The sequence below is a fragment of the Oncorhynchus tshawytscha genome, linkage group LG02 (assembly GCF_018296145.1).
Source record: "Oncorhynchus tshawytscha isolate Ot180627B linkage group LG02, Otsh_v2.0, whole genome shotgun sequence".
In the NCBI taxonomy this organism is placed as follows: domain Eukaryota; kingdom Metazoa; phylum Chordata; class Actinopteri; order Salmoniformes; family Salmonidae; genus Oncorhynchus; species Oncorhynchus tshawytscha.
The window spans coordinates 15681840-15702584 of record NC_056430.1 but is presented as its reverse complement, the minus strand read 5'-3'; the positions used below and the strand labels follow the sequence as shown (position 1 = coordinate 15702584).

The 20745-nt window shown below is 41.0% G+C and overlaps 1 protein-coding gene across 3 annotated transcripts in view; it reads right to left on the bottom strand.

The window, feature by feature from the left end:
• Positions 1 to 18232, bottom strand: part of LOC112247075 (caM kinase-like vesicle-associated protein) — a 36532-nt gene extending 18300 nt beyond the window's left edge. For 2 of the 3 annotated variants that reach the window (XM_024415733.2, XM_024415735.2), the window contains exon 1: positions 17963 to 18232. The gene's annotated coding sequence lies outside the window, so the exon portion shown is untranslated. Of the gene's footprint in view, positions 1 to 6941; positions 7088 to 17962 lie in introns of those variants that run through there. The other variant, XM_024415734.2, reaches the window with a different exon arrangement.
• Positions 18233 to 20745: the final 2513 nt, after the last annotated feature.

Genomic DNA, 20745 nt, shown 5'->3' with positions numbered 1-20745 from the left:
TACCTTATATTCGACATCACTCCCCAAATATTTGTCTTAAAGGCATTAGCTTCATGAACTTCTTATTTTGTGGCTATCCTTTGGCAGCAACACCTGCAGCGGTATGTTTGTGCCTGTAATCCTCTGTCAGCTTGCAGCACATTGCATTTATATTCCATAGTCTAGGTGGTTGTATAACAGAGATAATATAAGAGCGGTGCCAGCAGGTTTGCCAGCACATTTTCATAAGCCGCTTGTGTGCGAGTACACACATTTTTGTTTTTACCCTTTACCCCTTCCATACATACACTAAAATAAGCCTCTGAAAATGTGTTTCTGGTTGCTCTATAGTTTCCCTCGTCCTGCAAAGAGCCTAGTTGAATAAAAGGTTAAATAAAAATGTTTAAAAACATTTGTTTAGGTGGCTCATTGCAGAAGCCTCTGTAGCCCAGCATCCTTGATCAACCAACCCTAAACTATTTGGTTTCACCAAAACAAAGTTTCCCGTCCACAGAGACATATTCAATATCTCTAGGAACAATACCATTTTCCGCCTGTGGGCTGCCATTCTAGACCACGCCGTCACTTGAGAGTAATCACTCACGTGGTCACCCACTTCTACAGGTGGAAAATGAGAGACCCTGTGTAAAAACATATTTTAAAACGCTTATTTGATTGGGAAGGACAGATTAAATCCGACAAATCGTAAGCGGTTGTTCCTAGAGATATTGTATATTAATGAGAAATGCTATTTTGGTGAAACCGAATAGTTTAGGTTTGGTTGATCAAGGATGCCAGGCTAAGGAAGCTTCCACAACGAGCAATCTGTAAACAATGGCAGTATGATGAGGCCAGCACAACACCTGCTGTTCTTCCATAATGAGTTTTGAACTCCTAGCGAATTACCACTAAACCCCACTTTTACATCATCAGCACCTCCTCGTCACAGGGAAAAATGCATGGCCAGGAAACAGGTAAACCAGGAGGGCTGGGCTGTTTCTGGGGAGGGCCTAGATAACTGGGAACATTAGGGAGTTGGAGCTGATAGGGCAGGCCACAGGTATCCTTTACACTTATCCCTTTCTCCTAAACTGGATCATAGTTTTAAAATCGCTCCCCTCCCAGTGGGGGAGTATCTGTGTATTATCTAATGAATATTTCAGTACTGCGTCCTCAGCACTATATCGTACACAATAGGAAAAATGTTAGATGGGAGATATTTCATGTAGCCCCTCCTGCACTCTCCTTTAAATCCAGGTAAAAGAAGGCAGGTGTAAGAGTATAGCCAAATACATACACGCTAACATAATGTGTAATAATTTACAATACTTGTGTTATTCATAATGTTTAGTCTGTACATGTGTGTGTGTATATATATATATATACTAACTACAGTTTGCACCTCCTTTATCTTGCACCTGAAAGCTGCAGAGCTCAGCATCACTAACTGGTGATTTGTGAGTGGTTTGAAGTCCAAAGTACAGTGTGCCAATCTTCTCCTGCTGAGCCCCCTTCCTTAGCATGGATCCTGGGGGAATGGTCCCTACAACTGCTGCCTGCCTGTCTCTGTATTACAGCATCTACTATTTTCTCACACACGCACACCAAATGACCTTATATAACTGCTTCGTAATGACATGCTGCCTTGTGACACTTAGTTCTAAAATCCCATTACGGTTTCGCTATGCGCCTCTTGTTCTAATAGTGAAGTGTCGGCTCAGTGGTCACTTTTGAAATTGGTTTTATGTCTGGTAAACCCCTTGTTGGCTTGTTATTATATTATTTTGTTTTCCTAGCAAAGCAACAATTAAAATCCGTTTCAGCAAACAAAATGATTGCGAGACACAGCATGAATCAGTGGGTATGATACAGCTAACAGAGATAATGCTTAGCATAATGCAAAAACATTCATAATACTTTGCTGTATTGCCTGAGCCTCTGTGCTAACTCAATCCTGAATACGAAGAAGTATTGTCACAACACCACGGAGACAAACAAGTTAGACATTGTTCTTTGTCAAAGACTCTGCCTTACAGCAATATCAACAGTCTGGAACAAAGTCTATTTAGGACTATAATTCAGGATGCAACAACCACAAAACTACAGCATAAACAAATGCTAAATATACACTGAGTATACAAAAAGTATTCAAAACTTTAAGCTTTTTCCATGACAAATTGATCAGGTGAATCCAGGTGAAAGCTATAATCCCTTATTGATGTCATTTGTTAACAGGTTAAAGAAGGATTTTTGAGAAAATTGAGACATGGATTGTGTATGTGTGCCATTAAGAGGGTGAATGGGTAAGACAAAAGATTTAAGTGGCTTTGAATGGGGTATGGTAGTAGGTGCCAGGTGCACCTGTTTGGGTCAAGAACTGCAGCGCTGCTGTTTTTCATGCTCAACAGTTTCCAGTGTGCATCAAGAATGGTCCACCACCCAAAAGAACATCCCCAGCCAAGTTGACACAATTGTGGGAAGCATTGGAGTCAACGGGTGTGAAATAGGACAAATAAGCACCCAGCACATTATTATCATTGTTAAAAGATCGATAGATGACCAGAAAGAGGAAACAAATCATTAGCACTGGAATAAATGCTCATCTGAAATTAAACAAGGTCAATTTCTATGTTTCTTCTTGTTTGTATTTTAATCATGGGAAGGGAATGAAACATCATTCATTACATACTGTAGCATAATGCCACAAGGTCAATGCTCCCAACATCCAAAACCATTTCCTCCCCATTTAGTGTATTACCATCCTGTTTGGATGGTCATTGTCGGGAATTAATTCACTTTAGAAATTGTGGTCCATTCAGGTCTTTCATTGCTTGAATGGGTCACGTAAACAATAAAAAAACTACGTTAGGACACAAAGCATTCAAATGAATTGAAAATGGATGGACATTGGCACAATAGCAAAGATTAGGTCTAGGATAATAAGATTGTCAGTCTGTTGACTGTGACAGACAAGGAAAACTGTCAGTGCATATTCTGTTTAAAGGAGACACACAATGTCCCTTTTATGAAATGTATGGAAGCAAAAATAGACTGGGTTCTCACCTAACTTGCTGAAGATAATAAAAAGCCACTTATTACCCCTCAGTAGAAAATATCCAGCTTTTTCAATAGAATCAATCATTTCAATATGATAAAATATTCCTCTCCTTTTCAGGATGGGGAAGCCCTTCACTGTTGCTGATTCAGAAGGCTGGTCTTCTTTTGCTATTGAAATCATTTCAAACTGAGCGAAGGCAGAGAACGCACCATTGCGTCCTAAGGCAAACCCTTGGCCACCAATTGGCATTGGCCAGAGGGAAATATGGGCAGTCCCATGATAACATAAATACCTATGAGGATGCTTAAGAGAACTAACCAAGTAACATGGAAAATAGTCAGAAAAAAATAAATTGTAACAATAGATAATATTAATAGAAATAATAAAACGGCACAATCTTATAAATGCATGGTCTTATTTGAAAGTCCTAGCAAGGCTATAAGCATGTCAGCCCAGCCTGCTCAGTTCATTGGATTCAATTGTTCAACAAAAAAAACAAAAAGAATTGAGAAAACAACCTAAATATAACGCAAGACAAGTCCTTTTTTAAAATGTCCATTACATGCAAGACATACTTCATGTAGTCCTCATTATATCCTGTTATAATCCAACAAAGAAAGGAAGAAAAAATGAACAGTCTAACGCCGCTTATGATTGCAAGTCAAAATTTGTCTTAGGCATCACAGTCTATCCTGCTGTATTCCTGTTGTATCGTGACATGGAATTTGTTCTTAACTGACTTGCCTAGTTAAATAAAGGTTACACAGAAACACACACTGACCAAAAAGTTATTTTGTTGTCATTTACGTATGTCCCCATTACCAGTAAACATAATCAAAACCTATTTCTTTCACTTACTTGCTGTTTGGTTGTTCATTTGTTCAGTCGTTTCATTCTCAACCAGGATTTCATCATGCATGTCAAGCAGTGAAGTTTCAGCTGTCTGTTTGTGGCCTCTCTTCCTCGGTGCGCACTGTCACTGTGTCCATTTCCATTCCTTGTTCACAGCCTCAAGTACTTTTGTATGTTTTAACCCCCACCGTCTGTGTCGGCAGTTTTTGTTGAGCAGGCGTGTCACTGCCATGACAGAGGGAATCACGTCTGATGCAGATGCAGTTGATGAGCTTATTTCTCAAGTCATTTGTTCAAATGGCGCTAGGAGTATGTTCATGTTTCCAAGTTTCAAACAGGTTCTCAAATGCCATTGAAATTGCAGCAGCGGAATGAGAACCAGCACATTCTTGAACATGCAATACGGCTTTCCTCAGTACAAAATCCTCGTCGACCCACTGTGCTGTCAGACTCAGCATGCTCATGGGCTGACATCGCTGGTCCAAATGTCAGCCGTGAAGCTAATAGCAGTGACGCCCATAGCAACTAGCTCGTAGATGTGCATTTCAACAACACTGTGTACAACAATTGAAAAATAGCGCCTACTTGGTAGTGTGTACCTGGGCTCGAGGTGCTCGATCAGTCGGTGAAAGCCAACTTCATCCACGACAGAGAACGGTTGATTGTCAAGGGCAATGAATTCCATTATCTTGGCGTTAATGGATTTCGCCTTTGAGTTGTCTTGCTGAAAACGTCTTACTCCTTCAAATGAGTGCTCGACTTGAACTTGTTTAGTTGTTGGAAGTGTGAGCTTAATATTTTTCTGGTTTTGTTCTCTTGTAGTGTGTTTTTTTCGTGGCGTCATTATGTAATCTACTTACGTTATATAGGTATGCACGTCAGCTTTGACATCGGTTTTGCATATCGGCGCTAAACTAGACAGACATCGGGCCGATGCCAATGTTGCCATTTTTAGCTAATATCATCCGATTCTGATATGCTCACTGATATATCGTGCATCCCTAGTTGTTTCCATCGCTCATTTCATACACCGAACAAAAATATAAAACACAACATGTAAAGTGTTGGTCCTATGTTTCATGAGCTGAAATAAAAGATATCAGAAATTTTCCATGTGCACAAAAGCGTGTTTACATCTCTGTTATAGTGAGCATTTATTTATATTTTTCCAAGTTAATCCATCGACCTGACAGGTGTGGCATATCAAGAAGCTGATTAAACAGCATGATCATTACACAGGTTCACCTTGTGCTGGGGACTATAAAAGGCCACTCTAAAATGTGCAGTTGTGTTGCACAACACAATGCCACAGATGTCTCAGGTTGAAGGAGCCTGCAACTGGCACACAGAATACAGGACTGTCCACTAGAGCTGTTGCCAGATAATGCAATGTTACTCTACCATAAGCCGTCTCCAACATCATTTTAGATAATTTGGCAGTACATCCAACTGCCCTCCCGAGTACCCATGCCAGGACCTCCACATCTGGGTTCTTCACCTGCGGGATCGTTTGAAATCAGCCATCCGGACAGCTGATGAACCTGTGGGTTTGCACAATTGAAGAATTTCTGCACAAACAGTCAAACTGTCTCAGGGAAGCTCATCTGCGTGCTCTTTGTCCTCACCAGGGTCTAGACCGGACTGCAGTTTGGCATCATAACAGACTTCAAATACTCACCTTCAATGGCCACTGGCATGCTGGAAAAGTGCGCTCTTCACAAATGAATTCTGGTTTCAAATGTCCCGGGCAGATGGCAGACAGAGTGTATGGCGTCTGGTGGGCGAGCGGTTTGCGGACGTCAACGTTGCGAAGAGAGTGCCCCATGGTGGTGGTGGTGGGGTTATGGTATGGGCAGGGATACCATGACGTCAATGCACAGAGATACCGTGACAAGATCCTGAGGCCGATTGTCGTGCAATTCATCCACAGCCATCACCACATGTTTCTGCATGATAATGCACGGTCCCATGTCACAAGGATCTGTACACAATTCCTGGAAGCTGAAAATGTCCCAGTTCTTCAATGGCCTGCATACTCACCAGACATGTCACTTATTGAGTATGTTTGGGATCAATGTATATGACAGCGTGTCCCAGTTCCCGCCAATATCCAGCAACTTTGCACAGCCATTGAAGAGGAGTGGGACAACATTCCACATGCCACAATCAACAGCCTGATCAACTCGATGCAAAGGAGATGTGTTGCACTGCATGAGGAAAATGGTGGTTACACCGGATACTGACTGGTTTTCTGATCCACACCCAACCTTTTTTTAAGGTCTCTGTGACCAACAGATGCATATCTGTATTCCCAGTCTTGTAAAATCCATAGATTAGGGCCTAATGAATTTATTTCAAATTACTGATTTCCTTATACATTTTTTTACTTGTTGCGTTTATATATTTTTTCAGTGTAATATACAGCTTCATAATACTACTGTAAGTACCATACAATAACCAGGTAGTTTAGCGGTTAAGAGCACTGGGCCAGTAACTGAAAGGTCACTGGTTTGAATCCCCGAGCCAACTAGGTGAAAAATGTGTCGATGTGCCTCTGAGCAAAGCACTTAACCCGAATAACTCATATAAGTTGCTCTGCATAAGAGCGTCTGCTAAATGACTAAAATGTCAATTCTTCTCCCAGGTCTGACGCAGGTCGGTGCTTGGCCACCAGCCACAGACATGCCCCTGATTCCTGGCATGAGCTTGGAACTTTCAAAGGTTAATTCTTGTGAAGCACTGGTGACAGGGAACAGATGGTCATGCACAACACCAAGCTAGGAAACAGACGTTGCCTTTCAGAACGCTATGACCATTGCATGTATTTCATCCCCCACTTGGTGGACTTTAATTAAATCAACCTCAATGCACACTAGATTTAGTATAAAACAAAAACATAGATTGGTACCATCAGCACCTAGGACAACAGAAAACCAAACACGTCTGATCATTACACAACAGCAAGGAAATCCTAAAACGGCATGAAATCACTGGTGAGAAGAGAACAGCGAGAGATCTCTGCATCAAGCAGGTGTGTGAAGCTCCTCTTTACCTGTTTGATCTGCTGTTGATAGGATGGAAGCTTCTGACTTATTGTTTTAAGTCAGAGATCTTTATTCCCTCTTCTTCACGCTTTACCGTCTGATCTGACCATTCTGTTCAGATGTTGTTTGTTGCCGTGGTTACCAAGTCCTACATAAGCGTCAGGGGTACAGTGAGGAGGGGGAGATAGACGCATTGCCCGTCCACACTGTGTTGTACAGGAACAGAGCTAAATTTAGTGGTTGGCTAGTCTCGTCATGCACGCCTCACTGGGTTTGGATGCAGTACAAAAACATTTTTGGTCTCGCATCAAAAGATCAAAATAGGACTTCATGGAATGATTTTAGTGCCTTCAAATATATTTAATAGTGAGTCCTCATCAGCTATAACCCAATTTAAAATGTATTTTTATCTACAAGCACATGAAGTATGACGTGAACAATTTTTTTCTTGTTCACTGTTATTTCTATGAATGTAAACACTTTACTGTAAAACCAGGACACTAATTAGCTATTGTGGTTTAACCTTATCAGACCAGGTTCCATGGAAGGTAAACTGATAGTTGTCTGTAGTCTTTCACAGCTCTCTGTAGTTATCCAATGGCAATCAATGACTAGTTGAAGATTTAGATACAGTGCATTCGGAAAGTATTCAGACCCCTTCCCTTTCTCCAATTTTTTTAAAGTTACAGCTCAATTCAAATTGTTTTCCCCCCTCAACCTAGTGAAAACAGGTTGTCAGAATTCTTTGCAAATGTATCAAAAAAAAGTTTTTACATAAGTATTCAGACACTTTGCTATGAGACTGGAGACTCGAAATGGAGCTCAGGTGCACCCTGCTTCCATTGATCGTCCTTCAGATGTTTCTACAACTTGATTGAAGTAAATTCAACCTGTCTACATAAAAGGTCCAACAGTTGACAGCGCATGTCAGAGCAAAAACCAAGCCATGTCGACTGAATTATCCGTAAACCTCCGAGACAGGATTGTGTCGAGGCACAGATCTGTAGCATTTCTGTAGCAAAAAATGTCTGTAGCATTGAAGGTACCCAAGAAGACAGTGGCCTCCATCATTCTTAAATGGAAGAAGTTTAGAACCACAAAGACTTCTTAGAGCTGGCCGCCCAGCCAAACTGAGCAATCGGGGGAGAAGGGCCTTTGTCAGGGAGGTGACCAAGAACCTGATGGTCATGCTGACAGAGCTCCAGAATTCCTCTGTGCAGATGGGAGAATCTTCCAGAGGGACAATGATCTCTAAAGCACTCCACCACTCCACTCCATCAGGCCTTTGTGGTAGTTTCAGACGGAAGCCACTCCTCAGTAAAAGGGACATGACAGCCCGCTTGGAGTTTGACAAAAGGCACCTAAAGACTCTCAGACCATGAGAAACAAGATTCTCTGGTCTGATGAAACCAAGATTGAACTCTTTGCCTGAATGCCAAACGTCACATCTGGAGGAAACCTGGCACCATTCCTAAGGTGAAGCATGGTGGTGGCACAATCATGCTGTGGGGATGTTATTCAGTGGCAGGGACTGGTAGACTAGACAAGATCGAGGGAAAGATGAACAGAGCAAAGTACAAAGAGATTCTTGATGAAAACCTGCTCAAGAACGCTCAGGACCTCAGACTGGGGGCGAAAGTCCACCTTCCAACAGGACAACAACCCTAAACACATAGCCAAGACAACAAAGCAGTGTCTTCGGGACAAGTCTCAATGTCCTTGAGTGGCCCAGCCAGAGCCCAGACTTGAACCCAATCAAACTTCTCTGGAGAGACCTGGAAATAGCTGTGCAGAGAGGGTCTGCAGAAAAGAATGTGAGAAACTCACTAAATACAGGTGCCAAACTTGTAGCATCATACACAAGAAGCTGTAATCGCTGCCAAAGGCATGTCAACAAAGTACTGAGTAAAGGGTCTGAATACTTATGCAAAATGTGATATTTCAATTTAATATTTTTAATAAATATGCTTTGTCATTATGTAGTATTGTGTGTAGATTGAGGGAAAAAAACTATTTAATCAATTTTAGAATAAGGCTGTAACGTAACAACATGTGGAAATAGTCAAGGGATTCTGACTACTTTCCGAATGCACTGTATCTAGCAAAATACAGCATGTTTAAGGTGGAATTAAACACAAATTGCCATCATTTGAAGTTCCCCTTAAAACTTGAGCATTTTGTACACTGAACAAAAATAAACGGCACATGCAATTTCAAGGATTTTACTGAGTTACAGTTCATGTAAGGAAATCAGTCAATTGAAATACATTAATTAGGCCCTAATCTATCAATTTCACATGACTGGTATCTGTTTGTCACAGATACCTTAAAAAAGTAGGGGTATGGATCAGAAAAGCAGTCAGTATCTGGTGTGACAATCATTTGCCTCATGCAGTGCGACACATCTCCTTCGCATAGAATTGTGGCTTCTGGAATGTTGTCCCACTCCTCTTCAATGGCTGACATGTCTGGTGGGTATGTAGGCCATGGAAGAACTGGACAATTTTTAGCTTCCAGGAATTGTGTACAGATTCTTGCTACATAGGGCTGTGCATTATCATGCTGAAAGATTGGGTGATAGTGGCGCATGAATGGCATGACAATGGGCCTCAGGATCTCATCACGGTCTCTCTGTGCATTCAAATTGCCATCGATAAAATGCAATTGTGTTCGTTGTTCGTGGCTTATGCCTGCCCATACCATAACCCCACTGCCACCATGGGGCACTCTGTTCACAACGCTCGCCCTCACAACCCCATACAGTTCCCGATACAGTTGAAACCAGGACTCATCCGTGAAGTGCACACTTCTAAAGCGTGCCAGGGGCCACTTAACTTCTTATGGCTGCAGGGGCAGTATTGAGTAGCTTGGATGAAAGGTGCCCAGAGTAAACGGCCTGCTCCTCAGTCCCAGTTGCTAATATATGCATATTATTAATAGTATTGGATAGACGACACTCTGAAGTTTCTAAAACTGTTTGAATTATGTCTGTGAGTATAACAGAACTCATATGGCAGGCAAGAACCTGAGAAGAAATCTAAACAGGAAGTGCGAAATCTGAGGTTGGTCGATTTTCAACCCAGCCCCTATTGAATACACAGTGGGATATTGGTTATGTTGCACTTCCTAAGGCTTCCACTAGATGTCAACCGTCTTTAGAAACTTGAATGAGGCTTCTACTGTGATGTGGAGCCGGATGGGAGCTGTTTGAGTCAGTGCATTTCACATGATAGCGACCTGCGTTCCATGGCTTTTCTACAGACAATGGAATTCTCCGGTTGGAACGTTATTGAAGATTTATGATAACAACATCCTAAAGATTGATTCTATACTTAGTTTGAAATGTTTCTAAGACCTGTAATATAACTTTTTGAACTTTTCGTCCTACGTTTGTCTGGACCTGCACGAGCGTTTGGATTTGTGTACTAAACGCCCGAACAAAAGAACCTACTTGGACATAAATAATTTACATTATCGAACAAAACAAACATTTATTGTTGAACTAGGATTCCTGGGAGTGCATTCTCATGAAGATCATCAAAGTTAAGGGAATATTTATAATGTTATTTCTGACTTCTGTTGACTCCAACATGGCAGATTTTCTTTCTTTTTTTCTGAGCGCCGTGTCAGATTATTGCATGGTTTGCTTTTTCCGTAAAGTTTTTTAAAAATCTGACAGCGGTTGCATTAGGGAGAGGTATATCGTACAAAAAACGTACAAAAAATGTCAACATTTTGGCATAATATATGTGCAAACTGTTCTGAAGTGGGAAGCAGGCTCCTGCAGCATGGGACGCCCACAGTAGGAAGAAACTGTCCTTTCTTGTTGCCAATTGGTTAATAGGCCTGCCACTCTCTTGATACCAGGCCACATTGTTGTGGGAGGTGACACACTGCTCTGCTCCCATCTCTCCCTCCGACTCCTCTTTCCTCTCGTACATTTTATCCCGCTGTCGCTCCTATTTCCATGTCTAACAATTGTATTTATTGACATTGATAGTATTTCTGTAAAATGATGTGGCTGTCTGCAATATCACCGGATGTTTTTGGAACTAGTGAACATAACGCGCCAATGTATACTGAGATTTTTAAAATATAAATATGAACTTTATCCGACAAAACATACATGTATTGTGTAACATGAAGTCCAATGAGTGTCATCTGATGAAGATCATCAAAGCTTAGTGATTAATTTTCTCTATTTCTGCTTTTTGTGGCTCCTCACTTTGGCTGGAAAAATGGCTGAATTTTTCTGTGAGTTGGTGGTGACCTAACATAATCGTTTGTGGTGCTTTCGCTGTAAAGCCTATTTGAAATCGGACACTGTGGTGGGATTAACAACAAGATTACCTTTAAAAACGGTATAAAATACATATGTTTGAGGAATTGTAATTGAGATTTCTGTTGTTTTGAATTTGGCGCACTGCACTTTCACTGGCTGTTGTCATATCGATCCCGTTAACTTCTTAAGGTAAAGGGGGCAGCATTTTCATTTTTGGATAAATAGCGTGCCCAATTTCAACTTCCTGCTACTCATGCCAAGAATATAAGATATGCATATTATTAGTAGATTCGGATAGACAACACTCTGAAGTTTCTAAAACTGTTTGAATCATGTCTGTGAATATAACAGAACTTATGTAGCAGGCAAAACCCTGAGGACTAACCGTCCAGATTCTTTTTTTTAGGTCTCTGTCTGTTCAGTGAGTTCTCATTGGGAAACGATATTTCTTAGGCACTTGTTTTCAGTTCCTCCCACTTCCCCTGGATGTCACCAGTCTTTGGAATTTGGTTGAGGTTATTCCTTTGTGCAATTAAGAAGTACGGCCATCTAGGAACTGGGTAACACTGTTGAGAGTTGCGCAAGACTTGAAAAGTAGCGTTGGTTTGTTGTCTTCCTGTATTGATCACAGATAGACCCGTCTTCAATTTGATCGATTATTAACGTTTAAAAATACCTAAAGTTGTACTACAAAAGTAGTTTGAAATGTTTTGGCAAAGTTTACAGGCAAATTTTGAAATATTTTGTAGTGACGTTGCGCAAATTGGAAGCTGTTTTTTCTGGATCAAACGCGCCAAATAAATGGACATTTGGATATAAATGGACAGAATCGAACTAAAGGACCAAGTGTGATGTTTATGGGACATATTGGAGTGCCAACAAAAGAAGCTCGTCAAAGGTAAGGCATGTTTTATATTTTATTTCTGCGTTTTGTGTAGCGCCTGCAGGGTTGAAATATGCTACTCTTTGTTTACTTTTTACTTCTTCTTATGCTTTCGCCGAAAAGCCTTTTTAAAATCTGACACGTTGGCTGGATTCACAACGAGTGTAGCTTTAATTTAGTATCTTACATGTGTGATTTAATGAAAGTTTGATTTTTATATAATTTTATTTGAATTTGCCGGGCTGCATTTTTCCTGGCTTTTGGCCAAGTGGGACCCTATCCTAGAGAGGTTAACGGGATTGCAGCCCTAAGAAGTTGTTAAGGTGAGCATTTGCCCACTGAAACCGGTTCTGATGCCGAACTGCAGTCATGTCAAGACCCTAGTGAGGACAACGAACACGCAGATGAGCTTCCCTGAGACCGTTTTTGACAGTTTGTGCAGAAATTCTTTGATTGTGCAAATCCACAGTTTCATCAGCTGTCTGGGTGGCTGGTCTCAGACGATCCTGCAAGTGAAGAAGCTGGATGTGGAGGTCTTGGGCTGGCGAGGATACACATGGTCTGCCGTTGTGAGGCCGGTTGGACGTACTGCCAAATTCTCTAAAATGACATTTTAGTGAAATTAACATTAAATTCTCTGGCAAAAGCTCTGGTGGACATTCCTTTAGTTAGCATGCCAATTGCATGCTCCCTCAAAACTTGAGCCATCTGTGGCATTGTGTTGTGTGACAAAACTGCACATTTTAGAGTGGCCTTTCATTGTCCCCAGTACAATGTGCACCTGTGTAATTGTAATGGATGTGAAATGGCTAGCTTAGTTAGCGGTGCGCGCTAAATAGCGTTTCAATCGGTGACGTCACTTGCTCTGAGACCTTGAAGTAGTGGTTCCCCTTGCTCTGCAAGGGCCGTGGCTTTTGTGGAGCGATGGGTAACGATGCTTCGTGGGTGACTGTTGTTGATGTGTGCAGAGGGTCCCTGGTTCGCACCTGGGTATGGGCGAGGGGATGGTCTAAACTTATACTGTTACATAATGATCATACTGTTTAATCAGCTTCTTGATATGTCACACCTATCAGGCGGAGAGGTTATGTTGGGGAAGGAGAAATGGTCACTAACAGGGATGTAAACAAATTTGTGCACCAAATTTGAGACAAATACGCTTTTTGTGAGTATGTAAATTCTCTGGGATATTTTTACATGTTGTGTTTATATTTTTGTTCAGTATAGATTCACTCATCTTGACTCAGATCTCTGCAACACTTTCAGTAGGGTGTGAGGATTTACTTAGACGTCAGTATTTTCTCATTTTATTGCCGGTAAAAAGGGCTTTAAGTTTGTGTTCTTTGATTGGCTAAGGACCTCTTTCCTCAAAATTGTATTGCAGTGCTCTCCAGTCTCTCCCCTGTGTGAATAGAACTTCTATAAGATATTATTTCCACTCCAATTGCCTTACGCTGATCCCTTGTTTTCTGGATTTTCCCTCAAGTAAAGTACAGACATTTGAATATGTTAGCCTAAATATATTTTAAGTAAATATCACACACACACACACACACACACACACACAAGCATACGCACACCAATAATGACCCAGAATATGCTTCCCAGAAGAAGCTGTTATTACAGACATTACAGTATGGTGACAGTAAGTGACTTTCGGCAAATGTGCACTTATGTTGATGGGACATTACTTCATGAATCCAATGTAACAAATCTCATTTAACTTAATATTAAAATGTGAATAGCTGTTGCCATGTTGCGCAGTCAAGGGCCTTCAACCCTCATACATAACCAGGCTGGTGTTTGGCTACACATGCTTTAACAATAGGCTACATTATGATTTCCATGCCATTAATTGTCACCCATGGGAATATTGATCAAACTGACCTTGGCAGTGGTGTTATTGGGGAGATGTGATTTCCCTAACAGCCATTTAGCAAAGGGAATAAGTGATTGCTTCTCTCCATATTCTCTGATTGAGTCTGTACAGAGGCACTGCCAGTAATACTATATACCCTGGTTTGGTAAAGGAACGGTATGAAGGTATGAAAATCGGAATACTGCCCAACCTTAGTTGAAAATATAGCCGACATATGTCAAGAGAGCAAGAACAGCTGATGCGGGAGTCGATCCGTGGACCGTGCGAAGTCTAGTTCCTAAAGACCTGTGCCAAAAAAGCTAAATACATATACATTGCTTTTAATAAGATAGTTGTGGGGGTGGGGTTTCAAAATCATTACATAGATCAGTAATTCACACCTATGTTTGCTAGAGACTACTACTTGAGATTTTGGTCGTTCTGAAATATAGCCTTTACATTCGAAGTTAATTAAGAAAAAACAAAAGCCTCTCTCCCTTCTCGTGTCTGACACATTAAGCTTGAATGTTACATAATGTCGGCTGGACACATTAAAACACAACCACTACGCAGCCATCATGGAAACAAACACAAAGCATGCTACATGTACAGGGGGGACAGAACAGAAGGCAGTGTCCGCCTCTCTATTGAAGTGTTTTTTAAACATTATCTTCATCACAAAACACTTACAGATCCGCTATGTTAATTGGACCAGTTTCTCACAGCAGGGAAATAATCCTGCAGCAGCAGGAAATGTGGATTATAATTAATGGTACATTTTTCATTCTGACAAATCAAGTCTGAAGTTAAGTGGAAATTACAAAAACTTTAGACGCCTTTTTATACCTCAAATACACCACAGTGGTGCGTCCTTTAAAAGTTGCAGCGTACTGCTGTACAGCTTGCATGGTACAATTAATGCTAGTTAGTGCTAGTTTGACCACCAGAAGGCATCTTTGAGAAGCATTTGACAGCCTTCAATAGTGGCTGTACAAGAGAATTTAAAACCTTTTTTGTAAGAACATAGTATATGGGACTGATTTGAAAAATGTTTGTTTAATTAATTTGATTAATATTATTGTGTTTATATTCCTAGAAAAACAAAAAACCCTCTGGGTTTCTGTTAGGATTGAACGGAAATTATGGCGCTGTACAACTTGGCGGTCAGGAGAAGGCTACAGTACTTAGCTATTTAGCTAAAGAATCCCTGTGTTATGCGGGCACGTGGGAGACTGGGGTTCAATTCCCCGATGGGGAGGAAGAAGTAGCTAGTCCTTGTAAATAAGAATTTGTTCTTAACTGACTTGCCTCGTTAAATAAAAGGTTACTCTAAGAGAATAACATTTCTACACCCTAATTGTAGGTCTAATGAATACCCAAACGGAGACTCAGTGAAAATAAAAATCTCATTGATTTATCAAGACGAGTCCCCATGCTTGTCTCAGAGCAGCACAAAACGGTGCTAAAATAGTTGTAGGCTTTGCTTCAAATCCTATTGCTTCTAACTTCAATATGCTCTTTAAATAGATACAGTGGGGCAAAAAAGTATTTAGTCAGCCACCAATTGTGCAAGTTCTCCTGCTTAAAAAGATGAGAGAGGCCTGTAAATTTCATCATAGGTACACTTCAACTATGACAGACAAAATTAGGAAAAAAATCCAGAAAATCACATTGTAGGATTTTTAATGAATTTATTTGCAAATGATGGTGGAAAATAAGTATTTGGTCAATAACAAAAGTTTATCTCAATACTTTGTCATTGCCAACAAAGGGTATATAACAGAGGTCAAACGTTTTCTGTAAGTCTTCACAAGGTTGGCAAATCTTTTAGTGGAGCAACCACTGTACAAGTGTGCATTTCCTAAAGCTGAGGAAAATAATCTGTGTCATTAAGGACTAAAGATCAAGACTCCGAGGAGAGGCAGATGATGCAAATCAAATGTACTATTCTTCTGACAGGCCAGAAAATTTCTGATCTGAAAACCTGGATAAAGAATACCATTCTCCTACATTTACAGTTGTATGGAACAATAGATACTATTATTAACAGGGTTATTATTAAAAACTATATTAACAATAGAAACTCTATTAAACAGGGTTAGTGATAAGCAATGGCTCCATCCAAGCCACTGACCCACCACTGTCATAAAGTTCCTGCTCTGTGACTGCATATACAATGCATTCGGAAAGTATTAAGACCCCTTGAAACAAGATTCTCTGGTCTGATGAAACCAAGATTGAACTCTTTGACCTGAATGCTAAGTGTCACTTCTGGAGGAAACCTGGAACCATCCCTACGGTGAAGCATGGTGGGGGCAGCATCATGCTGTAGGGATGTTTTCCAGCAGCAGGGACTGGGAGGTCTAGTCAGGATCGAGAGAAAGATGAACAGAGTAAAGCACAGAGAGATCCTTGATGCAAACCTGCTCTAGAGAGCTCAGGACCTCAGACTGGGGTGAAGTCTGAGGACAACGGGACAACAACCCTAAGCAAAGACACTGCAGGAGTGGCTTTGGGACAAGTCTCTGAATGTCCTTGAGTGGCCCAGCCAGAGCCTGTGCTTGAACCCGATCGAACATCTCTGGAGAGACCTGAAAATAGCTGTGTAGCGACGCTCCCCATCCATCCTGACAGATCTTGAGAGGATCTGCAGAGAAGAATAGGAGAAACTCTCCAACTACAAGTGTGCCAACCTTGTAGCGTTATACCCAAGACTTGAGGCTGTAATCGCTGCCAAAGGGTGCTTCAACAAAGTACTGAGTAACAGGCCACACAAGCAAGTTCTTGTGGCACAGTTGATGGTACACTGGGCTACGGGACAGAAGGTTGTGGGTTCAAATACCACTGCAGTAAGCTCACTATCCTTGCCAGTTTTGTTACACTGGTGTTGGGAGTGGTCAGTTCAAAGTCTTATTTTAATTTACATTTGGATGAGTTGTTAAATAACGTGAATTCAATGTGAATTTAACAAAAAAATAAACAATATCATTGGTTTTTCATTAAAAGTTGGGTTACAAAAATATGAAATGCACTTATGATGATGACTTTTTGCAAATCCAATTAGCTTGCCAAGTTGATTTAACGTCATCATAGATTTTTTGTTGAAATGATGTGGAAACAATGTTTTTTCAAGCAGTTTTTGCACAGTGGGTTACATCCACAAGCGTGCGTAGGCTTGACATCCACGAGCATGTGAGGACATGCTCTTTGGGGCGGAGGGTGCCGTCTGATACCCAACAGTGCGGTATTGCTATATCAGAAGTAATCTGACTCCTTTTAGACAGTAAAATCACTTGAGAGGGTAACAATGACATTATCTGAACAACAAGTGGAGGGGTGCAACCTGAATAGCAGCAAGTCTACATGTGGAATCAAGAATGAGGAGGAATCACTCTGATGATAAGTGAGAAGGGTGTTATATGATATGTTAATCTGCTGGATAAAGTGACAGGGACACAGGGAGACTGTTATAACCTGCAGAGTTGAGGGAGATGCTGCAGCATTAGATGCTGTGCCTTAAACTTTGACTAGGGAAAGGAAAAGTGCACATGGTCATAATATGACGTCACCAGTGTCATTTCCAATAGTCATGCATTATTAATGGTTTTGGCTTGAATGTAGTTATTAATTAGTTGTTTGATACGCAATCAAATCTAATATATCTATTTTCATCCGATTCCTGTATTTTTTTTCAAATTCTATAATCCTTTCAAACGTCTCAGACAATTATAAAACGGTTCACTTTCATGTGTTCACATTAAATAGAATTGTTAATTAAATTGCTTTTTGAAATTCGCCATTCTTGTAACTCAAATTAACCTTCTTTTTGAAACCTGCAACATGCAGTGGAGAATGTCCATCAAGAAAGCCATTCAAATTGTAGTGAAACCCAACAAAATGACACCAAAAAAATGTCTAGGTTTTTTATTCAGAAAATGCTTGAGATATCGTAGTTAACGTTTGACATTATAACATGTCCAATGTGCGCGCTGCGCTGCTCACTCACCTGAAATTACTCTGTCAAAATTGTGTCCGCTTTCTCAGTTATTTTCTTTCTTTACGTGTGCTTTGTGGTAGAAATAACTTGATGAGCGGTAGGTTTTCGTGCGTTAGTTAGCAGTGTATACTTTCATTCCCTGTTAAATAAAAAAGGTAGATCCTGGCTCATCTGCTTCATCCACTGCTTCTTTACGAGAGCAGCACCGCGAGAACATGAACATCGGTGGTAGGCAGCCTACTCTACTAACCAACGTGCAGGCATGGTAGGCGTGGTGTGCGTGTGCATATACGTGCGAGTGGGGGACGGGCAAAATTAAATCAACCATTCTTTCCATTGATGTTAACCACATTTATAAAAAAAAATATTTGTATGAGCATATTGAGAAAATCATTTATCATATTTTCTCCCATCAACAGCAAAATCTATCTATTTGTTGGTTCAAATAGATGAGTTTAGCAATCCAGATTTAAATGTAAAAACGTAAAATGAAATAGAAGACTGCTTTCCACATGCAGTGTATGAACTGTTCAACATGACTGGTAATAGGGTGACCACATGTCCCGGATTGTGCTAGACAGTCCTGCATGTTGGCCCTTTGACCGGCAACCAAACAATCATGTCCAGCATTTTATCAACAAATTGAAACACCACTAATTTATATATATATAAAAGGTAGATTTGTCAACATCCTGTATTTCAGTCAGACATTCCAACCTATCTCTTGCAGTCACTTCACGTTTATGAAAATATAGGCCTGTTTATCATAAGGATTAAGGATGTGGTGGCCTAAGCATACTGTTGATGTTGAAGATCTGAATTCTGATATTATGCGCAGTGCAAAACAAGAGTGGGCGATGTCATAGACATAGGCCTATCTTCACCCAATCATATTTCACCAATCCTTTCAGGGAGAATTCCAGCTAAATTTGTGAAGGACAGTTAGGCCTAACTACTTACAAAAAGCGTGCTTCTGATGAAGAGCTACAAAAGTAATTAAATAGCAATATTAGACAGAAAAATATAAGATACTCTCTCATGCTCATTAGTTTCTCATTCAACATATTTGCTGCTTCTTCACTCAATCCCGTTTTAAGTCTCGCTTCCTAAATGTTTTACATTCCCTGAGAAAAACCAGAAATGTTTCCTTGGCCAAATATTCCCAGATTTAAATTATACAGCCACACATGGTCTCATTTCTGCATCACCAAATTTTGCACGAGACAAAAGAGTAGACTTGAATTGCTCATTCTGTGCAGCGGACTGCAGGGGTCAAATCAAATCAAATGTATTTATATATCCCTTCGTACATCAGCTGATATCTCAAAGTGCTGTACAGAAACCCAGCCTAAAACCCCAAACAGCTAGCAATGCAGGTGTAGAAGCACGGTGGCTAGGAAAAACTTCCTAGAAAGGCCAAAACCTAGGAAGAAACCTAGAGAGGAACCAGGCTATGTGGGGTGGCCAGTCCTCTTCTGGCTGTGCCGGGTGGAGATTATAACAGAACATGGCCAAGATGTTCAAATGTTCATAAATGACCATCATGGTCCAATAATAATAAGGCAGAACAGTTGAAACTGGAGCAGCAGCACGGCCAGGTGGACTGAGGACAGCAAGGAGTCATCATGCCAGGTACTCCTGGAGGCATGGTCCTAGGGCTCAGGTCCTCCGAGAGAGAGAAAGAAAGAGAGAATTAGAGAGAGCATGCTTAAATTCACACAGGACACTGGATAAGACAGGAGAAGTACTCCAGATATAACAAACTGACCCTAGCCCCCCGACACATAAACTACTGCAGCATAAATACTGGAGGCTGAGACAGGAGGGGTCAGGAGACACTGTGACCCCATCAGATGATACCCCCGGACAGGGCCAGACAGGAAGGATATAACTCCACCCACTTTGCCAAAGCACAGCCCCCACACCACTAGAGGGATATCTTCAACCACCAACTTATCATCCTGAGACAAGGCCGAGTAGGGGCACAGGGGTGTAGTGCTGCCAGAGCTCAAAATGGTGCTCCTTGAGTAAAGTTAGTTCAATGCTGAATTAATGTCTTGGAAGATCACATAATGATTAATTAGTATTTTCTACATAACAGAAAACAGGGGTGAAACTTTCACTGGGGACGGGGGACATGCCCCCCCCCCACATTCTGAAATTGCATTTTTGTCCCCCATAGTTTTAACCATTGGAATGTGATTCAAAACGATGCAATGGTGTGCTTTAGGGCCATGCAGACGCCTCCTAGCGGTCGTGTAGGCTGTTTGGAATGTTTATCGCTTCTAAAACCAAAGTTGTGCCCCTGACAGAAACAAACATAATAGCATGGTATAAATAACATCACTGTTACACCAAAAACACTACCTCATTTCTTATGAGATTTTAGGACTGTTAGCTGAATAGTAAAAAATAAAATCCCATGTGGACAAAACTCAAGTGTGCACCACTAGACAGAATGTGCTTTTAAGTTTTCCCCACAAAAGGGCTTTATGACAGGCAGAAATACTCTTCAGTTTCATCAACTGTCCGGTTGGCTGGTCTCAGATGAGCCCTCCTGTGAAGAAGTAGGATGTGGAGGTTTTGGGCTGGCGTGGTTATGCGTGGTCTGCGGTTGTGAGGCCAGTTGGACGTACTGCCAAATTCTCTAAAACGACGTTGGAGTTGGCTGAAATGAACATTAAATTCTCTGGTGGACATTCCTTCAGTCAGCTTTCCAATTGCATGCTCCCTCAAAACTTGAGACATCTGTGGCATTGTGTTGTGTGACAAAACTGCACATTTTAGAGTGG